Source organism: Octopus bimaculoides, chromosome 2, assembly GCF_001194135.2.
Source record: "Octopus bimaculoides isolate UCB-OBI-ISO-001 chromosome 2, ASM119413v2, whole genome shotgun sequence".
In the NCBI taxonomy this organism is placed as follows: Eukaryota; Metazoa; Mollusca; class Cephalopoda; order Octopoda; family Octopodidae; genus Octopus; species Octopus bimaculoides.
Window position 1 is genome coordinate 55,075,031 of NC_068982.1, and position 10,844 is coordinate 55,085,874.

A 10,844-nucleotide genomic window follows, 5' to 3' on the forward strand; every position below is an offset into this window, starting at 1 on the left:
AAAAAAGGTAATGTAAAAGGAGAAAGGGCTCTATACCACTTTCTTATTTTTTTCTGACCAGGCTCTCGTGGTTTTATGGGTTTTTCCTCGTGTAACCTTTCCTTTTTCGAAGCGCCTCCCCCTTCGGGGGTTTCTACTTATTTATTTATCTATTTATTTATCTATTTATTCATTATATCTTTCTCCGTTTTCTTCCTCTGTTTAGACGAACTTTCCTACCTTTTCGGACAAAACCTTTTGTAACCTTCGTCCTGTCTTTGTCCTTATATGTTTTTAATTGATATTAGCCCTTGTGGCCAATAAAACGAATTTATTATTATTATTATTTATACTTTCTCTTTGTCACAGGTTTTGTTGGAGCTTCTGGAGTCTTGCATGCGTAGCGAACTTACTACCTGCAGCCTACGATACCATGTTATTCATTCTTTTCAGCTATCTATTACTTTTCTGATTATTCTGACCGTGCCAAGGAGGCAAACCTTTTGTAACAGTTCTACCAAGTACTCTATTCCAATTTCTTTTATATTCCTCTTGATGCTTTCTGATACGGTTCCCAAGGATCCAAATATAATTGGCACTATCTTCACCTTCATTTTCCAGAGCCGGGCTATTTCGTACTTAAGAGGGTTGTATCTATCTATCTTTTCACCTTCCTTCTTGACTGTTCGTGAGTCAAAGAGGCATGCAACGTTAACTATATGTGATGCACCTTGTCCACTACAACTAGGTCCGGTCTGTTATGCTCTAGTACCTGATCATATTAGATAAATAATTAAAAGGCTAACTGTTCATTGTTGGTTGTTGAAATATACATAACTTTGTCATTAATTATCATCAAGAAAGCAATCAATGGCAGAATCAGCGGCTCACCAGACAAACGTATTATGGTTTAATTATGTTTTCAAACGCATTAAATTCTAGGGCAGAGATCAACTCTACTTTACATCTCTCATGAGTAAAGAAAAATATACGTTAAGAACTGGGGAAGATCTTTCGTCTGTCCTTGCATCCAAGTAAGGAATTTTTATCAGGAATACATTTGTCTAAGTCAGACATTCCAATCAAAACAACCTAAAGTCTGGTAAGTTATCTATATTGGGAGAAGGCGCGTGGCTTATTGGCTAGGGTATTCGGCTCACTATCGTAAAGCCGTGAGTTCGATTTCCGGTCACGCGTCTTGAGCAAGAAATTTATTTCTCGTTCCTCCAGTCCATTCAGCTGGCAAACATGAGCTGTACCCGTAATTTAAAGAGCCAACTTTCTCACACTCTATGTCACACCGAATCTTCCGAAGAATTGCGTTAAGGGTACGCGTGGCTGGGAAGTGTCACTTATACATTAATTTTACGAGCAGGCTGTTAGGTTGATCGTATCAACTGGATCATTCGTCGTTGTAACAGACGGAGAACCAGGCCATCTACAGCGGATACAATAAATTTCTTTTGATCGTTTCAATATTTTATTAAATATGTTTTCCAGATATATATCTTGCATCTAGCGGGAGTTAAAAGAAAAAAAGTTTAATTCTCGCTACTGCTCTATCAAGTTAAACAAAATACATATGTAGTTGTTGTGTTAGACTTCTATAATGACAGCGGTATTCATATTTTATTGGAGGCGGCCGAAAATAAAAATAGAAATAATGGTAATAACATGTCAGAAAGTCGATGTGGTTGGTAACAAGAACAACAAAAATAAGAACGCAAACAAAAGAAAACAATAATATAACAAAAGTACCAGAAATATTTAATAGTGAAATTGCGAGAAAACAGTGTAATTAGACATAATGCCAGTAACTGGACGAAACAGAAAACTTTCTCAACCAAACACAATCGTGTCAACAGAAGTATAGGCAACTGTCTTTTTAAAATGTGCGATGACAATAAAATTCTCACGTTCAAGCAGAGAAATAAAGCAGAAAGGTTTGTGAGGTGCTTATATCGTAGTGTATAAAAGAAAGACATTCAGGAACGGTGAAATAGAGACGCAAAAATATTCCGTATTATTGTGGATAGCCTTGTGTGGTACTTATATGGTACAATATAAAAAAGGATATGGAACAGCAAAAGTGATCTGAATAAGGGAGCACAGCGCAAAAATATATACTATGCTGTTCTATAGGTCTGGAGTGGAGGCGCAATGGCCCAGTGGTTAGGGCAGCGGACTCGCGGTCATAGGATCGTGGTTTCGATTCCCAGACCGGGCGTTGTGAGTGTTTATTGAGCGAAAACACCTAAAGCTCCACGATGCTCCGACAGGGGATGGTGGCGAACCTTGCTGTACTCTTTCACCACAACTTTCTCTCACTCTTACTTCCTGTTTCTGCTGTGCCTGTAATTCAAAGGGTCAGCCTTGTCACACTGTGTCACGCTGAATATCCCCGAGAACTACGTTAAGGGTACACGTGTCTGTGGAGTGCTCAGCCACTTGCGCGTTAATTTCACGAGCAAGCTATTCCGTTGATCGGATCAACTGGAACCCTCGTCGTCGTAAGCGACGGAGTGCCAACACAATATAGGTCTGGGACTGGTTCTACTTAATCTAACATCTATGTGGTGTTGAGATGTGAGGATGTAAAAGCACATGATTTGGTTGCGGTGTGTGGTGGTTGCGATAAAGAACTTAGTTTTATTCTCTTTAAAAGTGTGTCTTTCTCTAAGAGAAAAAGCCGAAGAAAATTGGAGTTAAGAGTTGAAAAGTAGTAAACTGAAATGTTTGAAGGTACGTGAAGACATTTCGTTTCCATTGACAACAAACAATTACAAAACTAACAGCTGCAACAACAAGCAACTACAACAATCACAGTCGCTACAGCCGTGGTTACACCAGGAGCAGTAACAACATTAAGCTGAAAAGTGTTGGTCCAACCAACAATAGGTGCAAGAAAATTGGAGTTAAAGGTGAAAAGTAGAAAACTGAAATATCTGAAAGCACTTGAAGACATTTTGTTTCCATTGACAACAAACAATAATAAAATGAACAACTGAAACAACAGAAGCAACTACAGTAGCCACAGTTGCTACAACCATCATTACACCAGGAATAGCAACAATATTAAGCTGAAAGTGTTGGTCCAACCTGCAATGCAAAAAACTGCAGTGGAAAACAAAATGTGAGGAGAAAACATGTCAATAAATACTTAAGTTACTGAAGACGAACAAAAATACAGCACAACGTCATCCGGAGATCCTAGTTCTGTACAAATAACTAGGATAGCCTCAAGTATTTTCGAGTTCATGGCATAAAACTGTCTCATTCCGAAACAGTTTTATAACTGGAAAATTTACAGCATTTCATTGTTGAAAATTGCATAACAATCGATTGAATGATTATGTTATTGACGATTTTGTCTTCAATGCACACAGAGGAATGCAATTTCTGCCGCTGCTGTTTTCTTGCATTGCGAAGATGATTCTTTGTAATTTTCAACTTATAAAATGATTTTGTCTGGTACAGTTGGTGCCCATAAGCCATATAAATATACGGAGTTCGATTTCAACAGTGAAAGACAATATTTCAACTGATCTGAAGTTACACAGGAGCGCCCCCCCCCCACGTATGAAGTATGTATATAAATATGTAGAAAATTTATTTTGTTTACAGACCCACGCTTGCAATCCAGTATAACGTCTTCATGTATTTGAGACATTGTCATATGATTGAATGTACCCGTTTGGTATCGAAATATTGTTTTCTTGCAGGGACCCTATTTTCTGCCAGCTAAATTCTTCGTCTCTCTAAGGAAGATGGAAATGAATTTGAACCATTGTACTTTCAGGAATTTTCAGGAAATTAAATATTAATTGATTAATATGTGCATCATCCAGAATATCGACACGTATTGAAAAATATGACAGATTTTTGGATGTTGACATTTTTATTGATCCATTGAGAGTCCAGTGATCTACTATTACTGTATCTTTTGTATACGACAGTTGTGGATATATCAGAAGGTGATATTACATCTCATTAGCATTCTTAGTTAACGTTACGAAATCATGTGTTTCTTCAAATACTTCCGTAAGTGAAACTTGAGTATCTGCAAATGAAGGGTTCATATGAAAAATTCCATGCAAGAGTAGAATAAATGTTGATAGTGTTGATTGGCGCAGGAGTGGCTGGGTGGTAAGTAGCTTGCTTACCAACCACATGGTTCCGGGTTCATTACCACCGCGTGGCACCTTGGGCAAGTGTCTTCTACTATAGCCTCGGGCCAACCAAAGCCTTGTGAGTGGATTTGGGAGACGGAAACTGAAAGAAGCCTGTCGTATATATGTATATATATGTATATATGCATATATATGTATATATGTATGTGTATGTATGTGTTTGTGTGTCTGTGTTTGTCCCCCCCCCCTCCAGCATCGCTTGACAACCGATGGTGGTGTCTTTACGTCCCCGTAACTTAGCGGTTCGGCAAAAGAGACCGATAGAATAAGTACTAGGCTTCCAAAGAATAAGTCCTGGGTCGATTTACTCGACTAAAGGCGGTGCTCCAGCATGGCCGCAGTCAAATGACTGAAACAAGTAAAAGAGTAAGAGTGTATCCAGATCAGAAGCAGTAGGAATGAACCAAACCTATAAAGTCTGTTGTTTTCATTTTTCTTTACAGAGTTTTTTCCTGTTTTGTGTTCCACTAAGATATATCCGTTTCATTCCTGTTAAAAATTACAAAATCATATTTTGCAAAAATTACAAAAGCACATTCTGAAAATGTTTCAAAACTACGTACACAACAATGAATGATGTATGAAATTAAGCGATGAAATACGAGATCAAATTCTGCATCAAGCTTTTCAAAAACTTTAAAAAATATTCAATGTAAATTATTATAGATATCAATTTACCGGAAATGGGTTTTGTGAAACAAATTATTAAGTGTATACGATTCGGCTTAGTTTTCTGTACGATAGAGTATGATGACGTGTTTATCCTACAGTTAGCTATATTCTATGAACTGTTTAACAGTTCATGCAGCTTGTAACATCTCTTGAGCATTGTATTAGACGTATATAAAACTGCATATTAAACGTGGAAACGCAAAGAAGTAGTAGAGTGATGGACTGTGGCTGTACCAATTGTGTCAGATGACAAACACGAAGAGTTTCCGAGTACATAGATCAATTATACACTAGATAACGTAGTTTCAACATGTATTTTGCTTCTAAGAAGGCAGCGATTTCCCATTAACTCTACTGCTATCTAATAATATAAACCCGAGACAACTCTCTAACTACAGGAAATTGTAACCAAATATTCTCCAGATTCTGCGTTGCTGTCTTCAAATTGGTTATTTCAAAATAAATTAATACAGAAAATAATATTAATGGGAAAAATAGGAGTTGATCTCGGTTAGAATGCCGGTAGAAGGATGACATTTCAGAGAACAGAAAATTCTCTCCCAATACATGCAGATATCATAGAACGATAGAAGCTAAATCTCAGCACATAAAAGGAGACCCTGATGACTGTACAAATATATGATTCTTACATACCTTCAAAATCTTTATGCAAAACCGGTGAACAACAAAAATAATCCGGAAAATGTATGACTTGACCGTGTACAGAATAATGATATCCAACGTGGTCATAATACTTTCATATTTCTGAAAAGATTCAACATAATCGGCTTTAAAATTCCTTCCATATCTAGGATGCATTATAACAAAAGAAATATAAGCGAATATAGTAAAAATTGAAATCATCTTGTTATTCAAAGGTTACACTTGTTTCAGTCATTGGACTGTAGCCATGCTAGGACACCGTCTTGAAGTGTTTAGCGGTATTTCGTCCAACTCTATGTTCTGAGTTCAACCTCCGCTAAAGTCGACTTCTCTTTTATCCTCCCGGGGTCGCTAAATAAGTACCAGTTGAGAACTGGGGTTGATGTAACCGACTTACCCCATCCTGGATTTGGTGGTCTTATGCTAAAATTTGAAATCAATATATAATTTCATCAAATAGTTCATTCTTGTTTGAATTTAATTTCTCGTTTCATTTTAAGGCCTCAACAATAAATATTTCCTGCAGGACTGGGAGCAATGTTTTCACCAGTACACTTCCAGCTACCTCAAAATTTCTGGTTTTGTGTCTTCACCAGGAATCAATATATCATAGTGAGTCATTGCTATCTTGTGTTATATTCCTAAACACCTGTATTTCAGAGCAGCTCATCTCCATTTCTGAGACTACCATATTGTATCCTAGCTGCATGCAATACCCACAATTTGTAATCAATTTATCTTCCTTAACTCCCGCATATAATCTGTGAGAGTTTGATTAGAAAGTCGCAGATAATTAGGTGGAACCCTGACTCTTTTCTTTATTTGTTTCTTTAAGTATTTTTATCGTTTTTCTTTTCTTTATTTATGTATAATTTTTTTTATTATTTATCTTATATGTAGTTCATAAACAATACGATCGACAGCGTACACAAGTAACAATTATTGCAAACATGTCAGACACTCCCATTAAGAAAACGTGTGTTAAATGCATTTTCGGTTACATTACATAAACACAGCAGAATATCACTATATTTGATCTAACTTCCAGTCAAAGAGATTCACTTTCTTCGCTGCATGATATCTCTGATGTACACATGCGCGCAAGAACAAGGGAGCTCGCTTTCTTCGCTGCATGACACCTCTGACGTAGACATGCGCACAAGAACAAGAGAGCTTTTAAAATACATATTCTTCTTGGACTTGTCTCACGCTTCCACAATCCAGCTATTTAAGGAGGCAAGACTTTGTAACGAAGATCTTAGTGGAAATTTGGGTTTAGGATCTGCATTTAGCACCAATATACTTCTCTTGGTAAATTTCACAACAGTCAGTTTCACTTAAAAAGGTCGATTCGATCAAACGTGGAAACAGTAAGTAAAGAACTTCGTGGATTAGTTGTGAGATTATGTGTGTGTGCATAATTGTCCCACTCAGCCTAAATCACGACCCAACATAAAAGCATGTACGTTGTCTCTCAATCTGCTATATATAACAATTAAATCGGTTAAAGCACACTGTAATAACTTTAAAAGTCCCATTAAATAATATGATACATGAGGTACTCCGCTTAGGAAAGGAGGTGAGACGCTCTGAATTGAAGTAGCCGCGGTGGTAGCAAGAGTATGGATGAACCCAGACAAACAGATGGTTTTGCAACTTGGCACATGGAGAAGCAAAACCATGTCGGTCAGCGTTTCTTACAGGACTAAAACTCCTACTAAAGAGCTGGATATGCTGAACAAATCATGATAAATCTGGCAGTCAGTAAGTTTTGACTGAACGAACACGTGGAAAACGTTTCTATCAATCTCCGTATATCTCGTACATTTATACAACTCAGCTTTTAGCATAGCTGTGGCTGAAGGATTTGGCCAGTACGATGCAAAGTCTTCCACCTCGATAGCACTCTGAGGTCAAGGATTCTCGGAAGTAATCCATAATCCTTTTAGTGAAAGTTTTGCGGAATTGACTATTTCATATTCATCGACATCAAGATTATCATCCATAACATAGTCATTCACATCATATTAAATGCTTGACTTAAAATCCTGATTTACATTGGTTCCCAGAAATGCAGTTCTGTCAAAGAAACGGAACGGCATTTTTTTTAACGAGAGGAACCCACCGAGGAGGGAAATAAAAAAATAACCCAACTGAGCCACATTTAGCCTGGAAGAAAGCATAACAGACAGGCGATAACATATCATGGTAGCATTTAAGGTACTCATCATCTCTTGATCTTTCAGCGAGAGCTTTGCAGTTCATAAGCATCTCGAGATCGGGAAGGAACCAACCCCAAACATTTCTATCATACCTGTGGTCCAACGGCAGATGCTAGTTGACGAAGTGTTGCCTTTCCAAGAGCTGGATTGCAAGCCTATCGATTTGTTCTAGTTAATGCATATTAATGTTACCACCGTATTTCTTCTGGATGGTGTCGACCATTTTTATTTCTGACTTGTGTGACACGTTCGAGTATTCAGATGAGTATAGGGCAAAACATCCCAAGGACAAAAACGAACCCCACTCGAACAGAACCCCCTACGTTAAAGTGCGAAAGAGGACAAAACTCCCTCATTTATAATTCTGGTGGACGTGTACAATAAACACCCCACCCACTTTTTTTCTTTTTTACAAATTCCGACGTTCTGCGCAAGAGGGATTTCGATTCTAACAAAAAAAATTCGGCATTTTTTTCTAAAATTCAATTGAAGTGGAGTTTGTTGAAATTGGTGGTGAAAATTGTGGTTTTATTGCTAGTTACAACTTTGGTGATGGTGATGATGATGATGATGATGATGATGATGATGATGATGATGATGATGATGATGATGATGGTGGTGATGATGAGTGTTTTTGACTTGTAAAACACATTTCTTGAAGTAAATGCCTTGTTAGAATTCAGAAAATATGTTCATTGCGTAGTAAAGTCAATTGTGTTCAATCATTTTATTCCACTTATTTATTTTCGATTGAAAATATTGTTGTATATTTAAAAATTAAGTGATTTCGAGTTAGCTAAAATGCAGGGAGAAGTATATTGCATTTTCCGGCATACAAGTCGACATAGTATATAGTGTAAAAACGTTGTGTAAACATTCAAACATCGTTACTGTCTTTCCAAATCCGGCTGCATTTCACATGAAATTTTTGGTCTTCCAAAATCATCTTGTATAAGTCGACCTACCTTCATTTGGCTGTAATTTTTTATCTGAGAAATTCGACTTGTACGCCACAAAAGACAATATCTGAAAGAAAAGTCTTTGGATCACATCTAATCGTTCGACCGACACGGACTGATTTGGAGCTTGACAAAAACAACAATCAGACAAAATTATTGATCGATTTTTCAACATCTGAAAACTCATTACGATACAACTTTTGTTGTGCATCATTTCAAGGATTTTATTAGAGTTGATGATAGATATTCTTTCAAGGAACTAACAGTTTTAGATCCTTGTCATTACATATGTAATACAGACAAAAGGAAAACAGCTTATGTGAGTCGTCTGTTTCATTAAGTCTCGTACCTTTTGGCAGTTTTAAACTATACATGTGTTACATCTCAAACAAAGCAGACATTAATGTTTAACAAGTGTTAGCTACATCAAACAAGTTTTAACTCTCCATGTCTTGTACCCACACACATTCACATTTCACTATGAAGCTTTCCACACATTTAGTACCCACATTTCATGCCGTTTCTTTTCTTTTTTTCTTTTTTTATTTTTCGGCGAAAGAGAACACTGTCTTTCATTGGTAGGTCTGGTAGAAACATTGAAAGACAAACGGAGAAACTCTTGGTTTGCTACATAATGAAATACATTCAACAAAGGCTAGATAAGATAGTTTAGAAAAAATATTTAAACAAATATGAAAATTTGACAAAAAAAAATTTAAAAGGCGAAAAACATACTCAAAAAATGTTTGTAATTATAAAATAAGTGGAGAATAGCGAAGAAAGAATGGAATCAACACATAGACAAATACAGAGAAAAATAGGAAGAAAAGAAATTTTTAAAAAATAATGTAATGCTTAGTAAAAAAAAATAATGGTTCTTAGATGTAATTCTTAGATCTGATTGTGTAAGCGCGTGTGTGAATGCATATACATACACGTATGTGTGTGTGTGTGTGTGTGTGTGTGTGTATGTACGTGTTAGTGTATGTGCGTGTGTGAATGTGTGCATGTGTGTGTGTGAGTGCGTGCGCGCGTATCAAAAGTATATAAAACAAACCACACGTATATATTAATTTTTTCACAGAGGCAAATCATTAATCTTTCCCAGCTGTGTTGATGCTAAATAATAACATTAAAATAATAATTACAAATACTAAATATATTAACAATATATCAACTAACTCGTATCCTCCGCATCTTTCTTCGCCTATAACAACACTTGCTCCACATTTCGTTTCTATACGTCTTCAAGCATCTCTCTATCTCTGTAGCTATCTCGTTCTTTCACTATCGTTCTTCTATCTTCGTTATTTATAACGTCGACTAATTTATGACAACAAAGTAACTTAATTCAAAAATCTTTAGAAATGGAAAGTAAAGAAATTAACGGATGGAAGAAGGACGGCAAGGAAGACGAAAAACAGAAGAGAGAGGAAAAGAAAGAAAGAAAGAAAGAAAGAAAGAAATTATGGCAATAAAGAAATATACTAGATAACAGAAACAAATATAAAATAAAAGCAAGATAGGCGCAGGAGTGGCTGTGTGATAAGAAGCTTGATTCCCAACCACATAGTTCCGGGTTCAATCCCACTGCGTGGCACGTTGGGTAACTGTCTTCTACTCGGGCCGACCAAAGCCTTGTGAGTGGATTTGGTAGACGGAAATATATATATATATATATAAACGCTTAGTTTAGAATGGTGGCAGCTGATGAAGGAAATGTTCTCTATGTGGCCTGTGTGTTTTTCTGTGCTCTGTTTATGTTCTGTTTTTCATTTTGTCGACGTTTTTTTGTGACGTCCTGTACCCAGATATGTATCTATATATACATGTAGATATAGGTATGTATATACATGTACGTATATATATACGTACTCACATATTATTCGTATTATTATACTCACATATTATTTGTATTATTATATATATATATATATACATACATGCATGTTTGTATTTATGTGTCTGTTTGTCCCCCAACATCGCTTGACAACCGATGTCGTGTGTTTACGTCCCTGTAACTTAGCGGTTCGGCAAAAGAGACCGATAGAATAAGTACTAGATTTACAACGACTAATTCCTGGGGTCGATTTGTTCGACTAAAGGCGGTGCTCCAGCATGGCCGCAGTCAACTGACTGGAACAAAAAAAGCGAATAAA

General features: G+C 36.6%; 1 long non-coding RNA gene across 1 annotated transcript in view; it reads left to right on the forward strand.

The window, feature by feature from the left end:
- Window positions 1–2,127, forward strand: part of LOC128247106 (uncharacterized) — a 7,089-nt gene extending 4,962 nt beyond the window's left edge. The window contains exon 3 of the long non-coding RNA XR_008263527.1: window positions 349–2,127. This is a non-coding gene — a long non-coding RNA (uncharacterized LOC128247106). The remainder of the gene's footprint in view (window positions 1–348) is intronic.
- The last annotated feature ends 8,717 nt before the right edge of the window (window positions 2,128–10,844 follow it).